General features: G+C 49.7%; 1 protein-coding gene across 1 annotated transcript in view; it reads right to left on the reverse strand.

The window, feature by feature from the left end:
- LOC110563210 (protein FAM163A) overlaps positions 1-8237 on the reverse strand; it is a 75471-nt gene extending 67234 nt beyond the window's left edge. Inside the window, exon 1 of the mRNA XM_021660206.2 lies at positions 7353-8237. The gene's annotated coding sequence lies outside the window, so the exon portion shown is untranslated. The remainder of the gene's footprint in view (positions 1-7352) is intronic.
- Positions 8238-11337: the final 3100 nt, after the last annotated feature.

An 11337-nucleotide genomic window follows, 5' to 3' on the forward strand; every position in this document is an offset into this window, starting at 1 on the left:
GGGGGAGGAGGAGGCGAGAACCTGCTCTCGCAGGCTTTCTCTTTTTGCTCCTCTTATTCCACCCAAGCTCCGAGCCTCAGATGGTGTTATTCACAGTCAGGATGTGTCTTCTTGCCCTTAGTTAAGACTCTCTGGAAATGCCATCCTCCCTTCTCAGTATGATGAAGCTGATTATCAAGGTCAATCATTTTAGTTGCCCTGCTGCTTAGTCCTTCAAAATCCTTAACGTGAGTAGGACTCCGTGTTCTTCCTCCTCTTGTCTGCTGCTTGCCTTGTAGAATGCTCCCTCAGTCTCTGAACTCTACAGCCACGTTGCCCTCAGTACCTCAGATGCCATGCTCTCTCTAAGGGTGGCCTTTGCTCCTTCCCGGAGTGTCCTCTTCCAGCTTCTGAGCTCTTCTCCCTACTAACCTCCCTCCCTCCTCCCAGATACACCATCAATATTAAATGCTTGCAATGCCTCTCACCAGTCTATAGCTTTAATCACAGCATCTCTTTATGTTTCTTTAGTGATCAGTTTGTTTCTTCTGAACAACTCCAAGCCTCACGAGAACTGGGACACTAGATGTCTCACCAGGGCATCCTGGGGACATTTGATAAATCCTTGCTAGTATCTTGAAAATGCAATGCTCGCTTTTCAGTCTAATCCCATCTGGCTTCCAGCCTCATTACTTTGCTGAAATTGTCCTTGCTAAAATGATCAACAATCTTCAAATGCCAATACTTCCTTGGAGTCCTGGTGTTCTATGAGCTGGTGTAAGGGTTTCCTGCACTAAAATAGAATTTGGGTAGTTTCCTGCCCAATTCCTAGGAAAAGAGTGGGCTGATAGAATATTTTTAACCTAATGTTTTTGTTTCATGAGTTTTCTTGACAGCTGGTACCTATAGCAGAATCTGAATGTTCTCCTATGTAGTTTCAAATTATGTTTTCAGTAATTGTAATGTATGAATATCTCATAGTTCTCCTCCAAAAAGAACCATGATTTTCCTGGGTTTCATTATATGAACAAATTCTGAGCCCCTCTGGCCAAATCCGAAGGAATATTTTTGGTCCTCTAATTTGTTCTCTTTGCAGTGTCTGCTACTGTTTATCATGTTGTTCATTCGTTTTTAGAAGCCAGTCCTTATTAAGCACAAATTATCTTTTCAGGCAGTCCTTTGTCCCCAGTTCCACTGTGGCATTTAACACCCCCTGTGATCTTGCCCATGTGCTATGTGCCCCCGAATGGTACAGAGACCACGGCCACCCCCATCCCCTCTTCCTCTCCCTTCGTAATCAGCCTACCAACTTGTATCACATGCAAAAGTCACTTTGTTGACACCTGAGTAAACAAATGAAGAAATGAACGAAATGGTGAGATTGACTTTTTCCTTTTCCCATGCCCAGGATCCCCACTGAACAACCCATTGAGACACAGCAGCCTGGACAGCAGACATGGCGGTCTTCACCATAAGGTCTTATACCATATGGAAAAATACCATCTGCTGTTGTTTTTCAAGTCAAGCTCACCTTCTATAAATCATGGTAGCCTGACAGGTCCAGGGCATTTCACTTGTAGTATCTGTAAGTATCACCAAGACATATTGCTTTTAACGTACACACCTCGAATATATGTGCACACATAATGATTGATCTGTGGGGATATAAACTGTTCCACTATATAAATTTTTTAACTAAGCTACAGATAGGATTCAATAGTGGAACACTTTACTAGCCTATGAGAAGCCTTGGGCACCAATGGAAAGAAGAAAAGAGAGAAAGAAGTGAAAGAAGAGGAAGGGAGAGAAGAGGAGAAGAGAGGAGAGGAAGGGAGGAGTAAAGAAGGAAAGAAGAAAAGAAATAGAAACAGGCCATGTATTCTGTCTGTGACAGAAGTTGTGTAAATAATGTGATTATATTCATGTTTCTTCATGTTGTAACCTTGTGCCTTGCCCAAGCTATTCTCTTGGCTCTGCCTTTTTTCCTTGGGCTTTTCAATCAAAATCACTCTATTACTTAGGTCTACTTCAAGGGTCACTTCCAAAGGACCTTAATCACCTGTCAGTCATTTGACCAGCCTCTGACTCACTTAGGGCTTCTGCCCCTGACAGCATTGTCACCTGGTTCTCTACTTAGCATTTTTGCTGGTGACATGAACAGCCCTTACCCATACTGCCTTGCAGATATCTAGAATCTATGGACCATACCTTGCTTGGCTCCGATTTCCCAGAACCTTGAGAAATATGTGTTTTCCGAATTCAAGAGAGTTGACTTATCATTTTCCACCAGTCTGCTATGTAAGCATCTTTTTTCTCCTTTTTAAACTTAGTGGGCTTTCTGGCTTTCCCCTTGATGGATGAATTCTAGCAGCCTTGGCCGAGAGCCCGGGCCAGCTTCTTGCTACCACCTCCATAGGCAACCACAGGACATCAAAAAAGCAATTGCCCTGTGTATTTAAGAATTTATTTGGGGAAAAACTCAAGCGATTTCTTTCTGAAGTGGGACGAAGTCAGAGGTGAGTTCTCACCAATAAGCTACATGAGAGCAAGTCTCTTAAGAAGCCTTGGACTATTTCTTCAAAACATCAGTCAGATTCCCAGCCCAGACCTGAGGCCCAAGGCATACTTGTGCTGACCTTTCTCCTTGGTACAGACACAGATTCCATACCACTGGTATCTGAACCAAAGCAATGACAATCACCATTCCCTGGGGGACATCACGGGCTGACTCAGTCCTATCCTTTATATATACACAGAGACTGAAGAGAGGTGGGATTCTAACCAAGAATACAGACGGCTTCCTTTGTCCCTGCCCTGTGATTTGTACAGACTTACACATGTTGCAATGATTCCAAGCATCAAAGCATGTGAGCCCCAGCCACATCTGGTTATAATCCAAAGCAGGTCAGTATGCACCCAGGTGATGCTGACATATCTACCTTGCAAATTACTGTACAGAGAACATGAGGTCTGTGAAGGGGTAGCAGAAAGCCTTGTTGTTTCATGGGGAAGCGTCTGAGCTCTCACACATCCAGGTTCAAGAGGGCAAATATCGCAGGGTGAGCAGAGTGGCTGGTGACCTGGAAAGATCCCAGTGAAAACTAGAGACCCCATCTTGTGGCTGGAAGAGAGTCTTTCTGGTATTCAGTAGCCAACCCTGCACCGAAAGGGGAGGACTGTATCTAACATCCCATCGCCATCCCCTCTGCATTCGTGACTTCTAGTCTGGGTTGCCAGGGGATAAGAATTCTTAGGGGCAAGGGAGGAAACTGGGCATCTTCGCTGATGAAAAGTAATCAGTGGGGCATCTCAGCAGACCGTACTTAATGCAGTGAAAACTTCCTGCTCATATGCTCTGAGGGCAATGTAACCCGAGACTCCAGAATGATTTTCTTGTTAATTAATTTTTAATCCCTCATTATTGTGTCTGTGTGAGTGTATGCCATGAGAGTGCAAGTGCCCACAGAGGCCAGAAGAGGGCATGAGGTCCTCTGGGGCTAGCGTTACAGGTGATCTGCTGCACCTGGGACAAAAACTGGTCCTTCCGGAAGAACAGCAAGTGCTCTTTACTGCGCTGCCTGGCCAGCTCAACCCCAGAATAATTTTTCAAACCTGTTGTGGTGGTTTGAATAGGGAAGGCCCCCAGTGGCTCACATATTTGGATGCTTTTGGAAATGGCACTATTTAAAAGGACTAGGAGATGTGGCCTTGTTGGGGTAGGTGTGGCCTTGTTGGAGGAAGTGTGTCACTGGGGGCAGGCTTCGAGGTTTCAGAAGCCAAAGCCAGGTCCAGGTCTCTGTTCCTGCTGCCTGAGGATTCAGATGTAGAATTCTCAGCCCCTCCTCCAGCACCATGTCTGCCTGCATTCTGCCGTGCTTCCCACCATGCTGATAATGGACTGAGCCTCTAAAACGGTAGGCCAGCCCCAATTAAATGTTTTCTTTATAAGAGTTGCCAATTGTCATGGCGTCTCTTCACAGCAATAGAACGTTGACTAAGATACCTACTTTCAAATATGGTCCCCTCCTCTCGGGTCCAAATGCAACCCCCAGAAACAGATCTGCATATCTCCCGATGTCACTGCACTTGTCTTGGTCCTTTACCAAGGATTGCTATCCAATCCCCGGTCCTGTGATAACAGCGAGACAATGAGAAGAGAGACAGTCCGGTTTATTCAGATTGTCTTCATGGCTAGCCGAGCAGACCTTGTCTACACAGCTCAGACAGCCTCCTGTCCAAAGGCAACTCTTCTTCCCAGCTTTCTAAGCACAACCCTGCATATTTCAAAGGAATTCTGGACAGCCCTGTGTCCCTTGGCTTTAATCCAAAGAAATCTTCTGAACATCACAAAGGAAGAGGGAGGCATCGCTAAGCCTTCAGCTGGAGAAGTGCTTGAGGGAGCAGGGCAGGCACAGGGCAGGGAAAGGGGATTTTCTGAAACTTTACATGGTTCAAATTCAAAAGAAACAAAGGGTTCACAGGCCCGTCAGTCCCAGGGTCAAGAGCTATTGTTAGCCTCCGTGTCTATCTTTAGCCCTCTCTTTTATACTACAGTGTAACATTCTGTACATCTTATTTTCTCCTTGGAAAACATTCCCATCCATTATATAGAAAATTTCCCAATTCTCTTCCTGTAGATGAGTAGGACAGTTGCTTGACTACTCGGAAGTAGGATGAAATATTCAACAAGCTCCCTTCTGATGAACACACAGGCTTTCCTCTCATAGTTCAAATAACGCTATGATGTACTCATGTCTTTGTGTTCATGTGCAAGTATAGCAGGCAGCAAGTTAAATCCCTAAAAAATGGAATCAGCGGGGGCAGATGGGCCAGGAAGTTTTCATCTGGTTGGGCATTTCCAAAATGTCTTCAAAGAGGTTGAACCACTTGACGTTCCTTCCAGGAACCTATGAGAGAGCCTGTCTACCCAGAACCCCATGAGCCCCTAATCAGTCTTTTCACTGTTTGCTAAATGAAGGGGGTGGGGTCTATGTTACTGCACTTTGCATATTAAAGCCAGGGAACAACTTCTGGTTTTCCTTGACCAGCACTTTTCCCTGATGTCTAATGGAAACACATGGACCGATCTGTGAAAAAGAGTGTTTACTCACGATGGGTCAATGGTTCTGGGTTTGGGATTTGGGGTACCACAGGGTATTAGAGAGAAATGTGGTCCTGCAGCAGGACAGGGGTGGGGTGGTATTGGAATCTGAGGGTTTGGGCTCCAGGCACAGCTCTGCCACTAGCTTTATGATCTTCACAAATTGTTCTATGCCTTCCACATTCGGTCTCCTTACATTAAGAAGGGAGGTAATATTGATTTTGCGATGCCCTGCAGCTGGCACACAGAAGACACTTCATAACGGTGCTTAATTGGTAGTGGCTTTCCTCAGGGTTGATACCCTCCAGGTCAGAGTTAACCCGCTGGATCCTTTTCACAGAGGACCTCTCTCTCCCTAGCCAGGATCAGATGGCCAGCCAGAGCACACCCAGCTCCTGCTCTGAGCCCCTCAGCTTCCTACACAGCCTAAAGTACGTCACTAAACTCTACTTTGGGCCAGCTTGTCCCTGGGCCTTGCTTCCTGGTTGCTAGAGTCCTTTGTGGCTGTCACACGCAAAGGACAGGGCTCCTCTTCAATGACAGAGGAGCAGGCCACACGCCAGCAATGCTCTCTCATCAGCAACACACTCCTCCGTGTCCGCCTTTTCAGGATATTAGTTCTGAAGAGGTTGCCAATGGTAAATCTCCAGTTTTGGCAGCATCGCCCAGAGCCAGGGCTTCCATTTGCGCTGATAACCCTCTCCTCCCAGGACTCAGAACTTTTCCATTCAGGCAGACAGCATCTCCTCTCATCCCCTAGGATGGTGGAAATTATGAGCATGTTCCCGGAGTGAGTGGGGATGGGAGAGGAGAGCTGCTGCTGATTTGCCTAATGCACATTTGAACCATCAGAAAACCGCTCTTGTTTTCTCGGGATACCAATGGGACCTGTCTCCGTACGCGAGCTCCGTCCTCCCTGCATGGGAGCTGGGGAAGTGTCACTGTTTATCAGAGTGTGCCTTTGTTCTTTCTCCCCTTTGGTTCACCTCTGGCCCGTCTGAAAGAGACAGGATCAAAACGTCTGTGGCTCCCAGAAACTTCCTCGGTATGGAAAGGGGCTGCCTTTTCTCCAAAGACTGCAAACCCCAGGAAATCTTCAGCAGAGCGAATGTGCAATATGTTGTCTCTCACTGTCGGCCCCTCGTACTGTCTCCTATTGTGTATGGAACTGTATCCCCTGGCACTGGCTCTGACACGGGCAGCACACAGAGACACCCCCGCCCCGGCAGACATCAATCCCTGCCAGTTACATGGCTGCCTCCCTGGAACCAGCCCTCAGTCTGCTTGAGAGGACCCCAGTTTCTGTCCTGGACTGGGAGAGGGTCTGCTACCCAGAATGGAAAAGCTCAGAGACTGAATGCCTGACACATCAAACTTGTTAAGAAGCCCCACAAGTCCATGTAGAGAAAAGGAAGGTCCCGGTGAGACACCCCCCCCCCAAAAAAAAAAACCCAACAAAAACACCGAAACAAACAAAAACGATGCCCCTCCCCCCCCCATGAAAATCAAAAGAGCTGAAAGCAGTCTAGGGTCTCATTCCTCTTTGCCTTCTGAGTCCCGGGGCTCTTGAGGACGCCACCCGTCCAGGGAGTCTTCTGAAATAACGATGTGCACCAGCAAAGCTCTGAGTGACCAGAACCCGGCAGCAGACAGACTCCAAGCCCTTGTCCCTCCGTCCCTGCTTTCTATTTGGGTCAAGCCTCGGTGCGGCTCAGAAGCTTCCTTGCGGGTGACACAGGGTCCGGGGACTCGGGAGCAAAGCCGGCAATGGACCCGCCAGGGAGCCAGGTACCTCTGGCTGCTCTTGACCCGGAGGGAGGCAAAGGCGCCTGTCCCCGAACTCCCTTCGGTTCCCGCGCCCACACACTCCGCCCCTGGAAGCCACAGAAGCACCTCTGCCCTCATTATTTCGCAAAACTTCAGGAAAATTCCTAGCAAGCTCGCTGGAACCTGGACACATCAACCGACGGCTGCCAACGGGCAGGGCAGCGCCCTCCAGCCCCCCGCACCCACCGTCGCTGGGTCCCCGTGCCTAGGAGATCCCGGGTAGCACCCTATGCCCAGAGGGTCGCCAGCACCAAGGCTCAGCCGCGGAGTCCCCGAGAAAGCCGGCCGGAGCCGGGCAAGGGGCGCGGGGCTGATGGGCGGGGACCGGTGGAGGCGAGGGGCTCCGGAGACCCGCGGCCGCCGAACGCTGCCCGGAGCCAGGAGGACGCAGGGCGCGAAGCCGGGGCGCGGCGCGCCGCGCGGGGCCGCTCAGGGAGGCGCCTACCTGGGTGTTCGGGCGCCCTCGACAGCGCTCCGGCGCCGGGCACATCCACAGCGGGAGCCCTGCGGTCCGTCCGCCGCGCCGTCCCGCGCCCTCCGCGCGGGTAACCGTCTCGTGGGTTCCCCGGCCCGGGCTGCCGCTCTCCTCCGTGGCTCTCCGGAGGCGCTGCCCCGGGCTCTGCGCGCCTTCCTCCCGGCGCCGGTGGCCGGGCCGGCCCACGTGAGGCCGCTCCGCCCGCCCCGGCTCCGAGTCGGCTGGCCGGCTACCCAGCCCGGAGCCTCCCAGCTCCTCCAGGTGGCCGGGGATGGGGGCAGGTGCCTAGAGACCTGATTGGCGCTGGCGGGAGTCCCGGGAGAATCCCCAGCCCGCCAGGAGGGGATCGGATCGCGCGTCAGTGATGTAACGGGCCCGCTGGGGCGGTGGTCCAGAGAAACCTTTCACTCGGCTCCGCCCAAGAAACGCAGACCCCGGGAGCCGGGGCTCCCGAGGGGCGGCTCGGTCGCGAGGACTTGGCGAGTTGCAGATGGGGTCCAGCGTGACGGATCCGGAGAGAAGCAGAGTTGAGGCGCCAGAGTGTGTCGCTGTCCGCTGCGGAGGGATCGCCTCGACAGCTACCTCAGAGGCTCATCCTTTTGGCTATTCTCAGGCCTGGGAGTCTAGGGACACCCGAGGTCCCTCGTGGAGGGGGCAGAGTTAGAGTGTGTGCTTGCGATGTCAGACTTGCCAGGAAACGGAATGAGGAACGTTAGGGATGCTAGGGATTTCTTAATGGACATCTTTTAATTATTTTTTTACGGTTATTTATTTTTGTCTGTGTAGGACAGCTTTTAGGAATCAGTTCTTTCCTTACACCGCGCGGGCCCCATGGGATTAATCTCAGGTGGTCAGACTTGGCGACAAGTGCTTTAAGGCTGAGAGAGTTAGGAAAACTGTAATAGCAGTCGTTGGAAGGTCTGCTCAGAGAACAGGACAGGAGGAAAGGGAAGGCCAGGATTCCTTTCTCGGGATTCTGCTTCACAGTCCTCTTTGGACTGAAGATTTAGAGAAGGGAGAAACTGGAGTGCCTCAGTGAGGGAGCTTTCCCCCTACATCACGTTTTCTTCTTCACACTTAGGTGGTTTAAGGAAAACATGACAGATTTGAGAAACAAAAATAAAATCTGGAACTTGAGAAATGATAGGTTCCCAGTCTGATCCGATCAAGGAATATGAAAGACGTCATCAGGCTAGACGATCTCATTATTCTCTCCGTTCGTTATTTTTAAGAAGCAGATGCTGAGACACACAGCCAAACTTTGGGCAGAGTGCCCGAATCCTTATGGAAGAAGACGGAGATCGAAAGACCTGGAGAGGACAGGAACTCCACAAAGAGAACAACAGAGTCAAAATACCTGGGCCCAGGGGGGCTTGCAGAGACCAATACTCCAACCAAGGATGGAGAGGACCTAGATTTCCTGTTCAAAGGGAGCCCATTGGCTGCTCAGTTTCCAAGTGGGTTCCCTAGTAAAGGGTACAGGGGCTGTCTCTGACATGAACTCAGTGGCAGGGTCTCTGATCACTTCCTCCTGGGGGGGAGGTGTGCAGCCTCGCCAGGCCACAGAGGAAGATGATGCAGCCAGCCTTAATGAGACCTGCTAGACTAAGATCAGATGGAAGGGGAGGAGGACCTTCCCTATCAGGAGACTAGGGAAAGGGCATAGGGGGAGAAGAGGGAGGGAGGGTGGGACTGGGGGGAGAAGAGGGAGGGAGGGTGGGACTGGGGGGAGAAGAGGGAGGGAGGGTGGGGCTGGGAGGAGACGAGAGAGGGGGATATAGCTGGGATACAAAGAATAATTTGTAATAAAGAAATATATAAATAAAGTTAAATTTTAAAAAAGAAAGTGGCCATCTACTGCCAGCTTCCCCCTCTACCTGGGAGGGGAGAGGGAGCAGGGAGCCTCCGTGGTTCAGAAGGTTGTCACCTTCTCTTCACGGGTTTTGGCTATACAGCCCACATTTCCATACGTCACCTTTTCTTGGCAAATCAGAGCTCACACCTGCATGTCTCTCTCATCTGCCTTTCGAAGGCAAAACGACACACTATGAGAATCCTGCAATTCCATTGCAGACCTTTACACAGAGAAACAAGACAACGTATGCTCATAGGTTAAGGACCCATTGTAATCAGCCAGTTATGTAATTACCGTCTCAGTTATTGCCAGAACCCAGAGCCACCCCAACACCTCCCAAGTCCCTCCTCCCGAAGTGATCACCATCATAATGTCATCACATCCTCACAGGTGTTGAGGGTTTGTTTATTCATGATGCACCCCTGAACACCATAATTGCTTCCGCTTGCTTTTAAGTTCTCTATAAACAGAATAAATAACATAGCACACAGGCCCAGTTTTTGTGCTTTTAGTTGATCATTTGTGGGAACTGCCTGTTTTGTTACATGTGGTTGTTTGTTCATTTTTTTTTTCATGCTACTTAAGACCCCTTCCCATGAACACATCACAATTCAGTGATACATTTTTGACATTGGGACTGTTTCCAGGTGGCACGACAGGAGATGGTGAGCTTCCTGACGGGGTGCTAGAAACCTTACTCCCGTCCTTTGGGAAAGCAGGATGCACTCTTTATTGCTCGGCTAGCTCTCCAGCCCTCACAGGTGATTTTGGGAGACAGCACAAAGAAGGTTAGGAATGTGACTCAGTTGGCAGGGCACTTTCTTGGCATGTGCAAAGCTCTGGGCCCCATCCCCAACACAGTATAAATCCACCATGCCTGTAACCCCAGCCCTGGAGAGGTGGAGGAAGGAGGACCAAAAGTTCACGGTCATAACACTACTAATAAATAGTACAAAGAAATGTCAAGTACCCACATGCCCTTTACCTAGTTTCCCCTGTTGGTAACATGTTGAGAATTATGATACAGGACTGCAAGGTGAAGACTGTCACCAACACAGTCAAGATACAAAACATGTCTATACGACAAGGATCCCTCTCAGTGTCCTTCTGTAGACAAACTTATTTCCCTTCTGAGCCTCTCCTACCTCTAACGTCTAGAAACCATTCGCTATATTGGTTTTCATTTCCAGAAACGTGTGATTTCAGGAATGCTTTGTAAGAGAATCCATCTCTGGAGATTCCTCCATGTTGTCTCGTGTATCAATATTTCCATTCTCTTTATTACTGAGCAATATTCCATTCCACCGCCTGCCTGCATGTGCCTGTTCTCTCATTGGAAGACATGGTTTTCGCTGTTTGCAGTTTGGGCCTACGACAAACAAAATTGCCATAAACGTTGACAGAGGGCATGAACCTATGTTTACATGTCTCCAGGAAGGATGTCCAGGCGTTAGAGTGCTAGATTATATGGAGCTGGGGGCTCTAAGAGTCTGCCAGTGTATTTCAAGAATAGCTGCACCATTATCCTCACTAGCAGTAAGGCTGGCCCAGCTTCACTTTCTTGCCATCATTTGATGAATGCTGATGAAACTAGCACTCGAATCTAGGCGATACACATTGCCCCAGAAAGCTTCCTGTGTTTCTTCATCTCAGGTGGGAACCTGTGTATCTGATAAGCCCTTTTGGCCTCGGTTTATATGATGCACATAGACTCATGTAGGAAAACACATACACATGGACATTTTTAAAAATCCAATTACAACCTCTACACCCACTGGACACTAGCAGTCTATCTTCTCTTCTTTCCAGCTACTGGGAACTGTGCTCGTCACTGCCTGGTGAGTGGCTGTGTTAGCACTGCAGCATTAGCTGGATTAGGCAGCGTTTGTGCCCATACAAGGCTCATGTCACTTAGCATGGTGTGCTCCCGGTCCATCCACCGTGTTCAAGGGGCAGGATGGCTGAAGAATATTCTATTGCGCATATGCCACGTCCTCTCTCCTCTCCCCTCCTCCCTCCCCCACTCTCCTTCCTAACAGGGTCTTACTATGTAGCCGGATTCGCACCAAACTTGGGATCTCTCTGTCTTACCCTCCCAAG

Source organism: Meriones unguiculatus, chromosome 11 (genome assembly GCF_030254825.1).
Source record: "Meriones unguiculatus strain TT.TT164.6M chromosome 11, Bangor_MerUng_6.1, whole genome shotgun sequence".
Classification (NCBI taxonomy): domain Eukaryota; kingdom Metazoa; phylum Chordata; class Mammalia; order Rodentia; family Muridae; genus Meriones; species Meriones unguiculatus.